Source organism: Genypterus blacodes, unplaced genomic scaffold (genome assembly GCF_046128005.1).
Source record: "Genypterus blacodes isolate CSIRO-AG114 ecotype Tasmania unplaced genomic scaffold, CSIRO-AGI_Gbla_v1 ptg000062l_1, whole genome shotgun sequence".
NCBI lineage: Eukaryota > Metazoa > Chordata > Actinopteri > Ophidiiformes > Ophidiidae > Genypterus > Genypterus blacodes.
The window spans coordinates 3,090,225-3,095,066 of NW_027466874.1; positions in this window are offsets into that span (position 1 = coordinate 3,090,225).

Consider the following 4,842-nt stretch of genomic DNA (forward strand, 5'->3'; position numbering starts at 1 on the left):
CATACCAAACCTGCTTTCATGTCACGATCAGAGTGACGCCTCTAAATGTTGACCAATGATCTATTTCCTTAAAGAGCCATAAAATTAACACAAATTACTTCATTTCTGTTTCACCATCCTAATAAAAGCATAATACAGCAAAAGTCAAAGGTCAGAGCAGCAGACAGGCTGGGCCCAGAGCACCAGCTAGACTTTCCACGCTGTTCAGGAAATTGTACGCACGTCAATTTACAGAAAATGTCACAAAGTAATTATTATTGATCATTCTAATCGATCCTGTTGTTCAGTAGTGTGCTACGGGTTAAAGCCAGTGGGCCTTATTCTGTCTGTAACAACACTTACCACGGCAGATCCGCCTCCTCCATAAACACAGGACGCCATTTGTCCCCGTTTAATCGACGAAGAAACTCTGCCTGTTTGTGAGGCTGCAGGACAAACAAGTGATCCTCAGCTCGGACGAGTGACAGGAAGAGATGAGATGGAGGGATAGAGAGAGAGAAAGGGAGAGAGAGAGAGGGATGAAAGAAGAGTCAGGTTGTTAGACTAATGGACAGAGACAAAGGAGCGTCTGTCCGGTTTAATCCAGAGATGAGCAGAGGATCTTCATCTCCCTCATCCCTCCATGTTTCCTTCTTTAATCTCATTCTCTTCTGTTTCCTTCTTACCTGTTTCATCCTTTGTTTCTTCTCCTCCGTTCTACCCTTTGATCATCACGGCTCTCTATTGCATCTGTTGCCTTCCTTCCTTAATGTATTTCTCTCTGTTCTCACTTTATACCTCTATCCTTTGCTTCCTTACATCTTCTCCTTTTCCATCCTTTACATCCTCACTTCCACTAATTCTTCCTTTCACCTTCAGTCCTCCTCCTCCTTTACTTTACCCGTCTTCTTTCCTTCCCTGGTTCCTCTCCTTTCTCGCTCACCCTCGCTGCCCCTGTTTCCGCCCCCAAAATTCCATCGGCCCTCCTTAGTTCCTCCTTCCTTCTTTTCGTTCAGTCTTTCTATTATCCCTCTGTTCACTCTTTCATTTCTTTTTGGTCCATTGCTTTCCTTACCTACTCTTCCTTCTACAGTTTGTCTCCTTTCTTATTCATTGATTTCCCTTTAATTAGTTGGGGCATTTCCTTTCTGACTTCCTCCATTCCATTATCCATTCATTTTACCTGTCCTATTCTGTCCCCTCCTTCCTTCTTAACAGAGGAACAGACAGACACACACCCCTCTCTCAGCCCAGTGCACCACAGAGGGTCAGATTACCAATAGTGACATTTTTATTATTTGTACAATAGAGACTTTAGTACATTATTCAAAACACTTCTTATATACTGAAAAATGGTACGTCCCGAAGCCCAAAATTGCTCCAGTATAATCGCTGCACAGCATTTTTTCAATTTTATACATATATTATTTTTTGTAAAAACTGTATCTTAAATAGTATGTACAGATAGCATCTGTAAAATGCATTCTAAACACATGATATATATTATATATACTTCAGCAATTACATTTCTCCGCATTAATACTCAACTTAAAACTGGAAGGATTTCAACTTGCATGTGCAAATAAATAAATAAATAAATAGTTTTGATAAATTGTCACTAAAATCAGTCCAGCTCATAACTCAACGGCGGTTTCTCTCTTCAGAGGTCAAAGTACTTTTGTCACACAACAGAAGAAGCAGCATTCAAGTTGGGTAGGTGTAGGTACTGCAAAAAGCATGAGTACATTCACAATCAATATGAGTCATTTTAAATTGGATTTCATTCACAGCTATGTACAGTGACACTGTCCTCAGCATTTGTTCAGATCCTTATGTAGTTTAAACACATAGAAAATGACTTTTTAGAGTCATATACATATATATAATATATATTTGTATAACACAAATTCACAATTACAGTAGAAATACATTTTATACAGTTTTGGATAGTACATGTGTAGGTCTCCAAGTCATACTGTGCGTACTTCCATCCATAACTTTATTATAAGTGTCCTTATAAAATATCACAATTTTTGAGCAAAGCTAAGGTATATCAATATATTTAGAAAGAATTACCTGAAACATGTAGTAAAAATAATTATATTATCAAACCTTTTTCTCTGTTCTCATCACAATATTCTTTGATATTTCAAACTCTAAATAGGGTTGGGTTGGTACCTGTGGTCAAGCTCACCTAAACTCGCTCAACCACAGGACTAAACTGTGCCATTTTGTGCCCCCTTATTGAATTAACTAAGTTCTAATGCTCATTGGGGGAGGCTGACACAAAATGGCCACAGGATGACACTGTTATGTCAAGTAAAAGCAAAGGACAGTGAAGGATGTTTTGCTCTGGATGAAGGTTACACAGAACAGAACAAAGCTCACTGCTGTAGCGTCTTGGGGACACGTGGTGCACTTACGCACACAGAAAATGGTCGTTTTCGCGCTTTTCCTTATGCCAGGACTTTTTTTTTTTGAGGTGCAATCACCAAGCTTGCATTTTTAAGAGACCACATTGCTTTTAACCCTTTGGCCAGAAAATACCCGTTATCCTTCTCATAGAGACTCGGCTGCTTACACCAGAGTCACAATCTGTTTCTTCCTTCTCTTAAGTGTCAGATAACAACCACCAAACGATCCAAATCCGATTTTAAACATCAAGCAACAATGTGGGCAAAATGCAGTTTCTGTGCGTCCAGATGCATCGTGTAACATTTCCTTAAGTTACTAACACATTGTTGAGTTTTGCCGACGCCTTTGTGGAACAGATCTGATCTTTCCTGATTTGTCTTCAAATGGAAAGTCAGATTCAGTGCAGACTTACCCATGAAGACTAGAGTATCACCCTATGGAACACCTTTCTGATTCTTATAGGGAAAAGTGCTGTTTTCCACAAGGAGGCCAAGGTCAGTTACCAATTAGTTTGTTGCTCAAGAGCACTTTGGCAGGATGGATGCTTACCAAAGCTGGGCCGGCAGTTGCCTGAATCAAAATTAGATGTGTTCTGAATGTGATTACTCATGCTGACTAATGCAGATTGCTGTCTCTGCTTCTTTCCTTACATTAGGAAAAGACTACTAATTTTGCAGAGTGGATTAAAACTATAAATAGAAGTCCCAAAGCTTCAGTCATAACAAATGACTTCAGCTTCAGAGTACTTCCCTTCACACAGAGGCACTAGGCAAGGATGCTCATTGTCTCTTCTGTAACAGAAACCTTAAAAACACAAATGTTAAAGGTGCAAAAATCAATAATAATGAACAAAAAATATCACTTTATGCAGATGAGGTTATTTTATACTTTATAGTGCCAGAAGGGGGGAGGGGAGGGGGGTTTGGGCGATATTGGGGTGATTAAATGAATCTCTTTGAATCAAGTGCTTGTCTCTTGCACGCCACACTGCTGCCCTCACTGTGTGCAGATCAGATCTGGGCCACGAAGAGATGAAGCGCTGGAGTTAAGGGGCTGTGTAAATACACCTCAGCGGAGGCGGTGAGGGTGGTGGTGGGGGTTATGGGGGCTGGGCTGGGCTGGGAGGTTAACATGGCACCAAATGCAGAACATATCGGTCTCACTGCAACTCAGCGGTACAACACAACATCTCAGAGTGATGTTGAGACTAGATTGGTTACGATTGGTTCAGAATGGACAGAGGATGGCTGACAAATACTGAAATCATGCGATGACTTTATCCTCCAAAACTCAAACAGCTACAAAGGGATGTGATGTTGTGACAATACTGGAACATAGAATGTGGGAGTATGGCACAGTTAATGGGAACAACATGTTGTATGTACATGTATACAGCGTGTGTGCTGTAAAGGGTGCACCATAAGTTGTGAAAGGGGGCACTCACGATTAACATCGATTAACAAACTGAGTTTATGTGTGTGTGTGTGTGTGTGTGTGTGTGTGTGTGTGTGCGCGTGTGTATGTGTGTGTATTTTCCTGTGTTGGCAGTGGTGTGTATGTGTAAACATTAGCATGACTTGCTCAATAGATGGCACTGTAGGACAAGTTAGGTTCTGCGGACACACTGGATGGGCAGAACCTCAAAAATATTGCTTTAGCTCTTTCAGCACGGCTGTGCAAGCAAACCGTTTTCCTTAACAGAAGACAAGTAGCAGTGATTTTCTATACAGGGAAAGAAAACTGTGGTTTAATCTATGTGATAAAAAAACTTCCATTTGGAGAAAGTATCCCTGTATGCTCATAGGTGGAGAGATTTAAGAATGGGATTTATCAGCAATAATCATATTAAATCATGAGCTGTCTGTCCAGGCTATATGGAGAGTGCAGCTCTAGATCGCTGCGTCTCTATGTATGTACACAAGGCAGAAAGTCTTAAGAATTCAATTTCTGTACAGTGGAGGCAAGCATACCTGCAGAACAGAACGGAAAGACCAGAACAGGAGATGGCAGAGAAGAGAAGAGGAACACAGAACATGGAGAGTGAACCACAAGCTGCACCAAACAAATGAAGAAAAGTCTAGCATGGGCTGCAAAACCAACAAAATAAAAAAACAGCATGAAGAAAAGGAAAAACACCCCAGAACTCTAAGCAACCAACAAAACTAACCGGTCAGACGAATCAATCAGATGACTGCCCGAGTAACAAACCGACCACAACATCCAAACTGCAGTAGCCCTGTAGGAACTCTATCTCCTCCTGAAGTGTAGAGTCCTCCTGTTAGTCTGTCCACTCGTTGATCAGGTCCCTGACCGCCAACAGACAGACAGGCGGGCAGACAGAGGAGCCGATATGTTTCCTGTGGTACATTTGGCACTAGTATTTGCCTTTGGTCCAGCAATAGGCAAATAAAAGTCACTGTGTTCACCTAAAAAGGTAGAAAGGCGGCT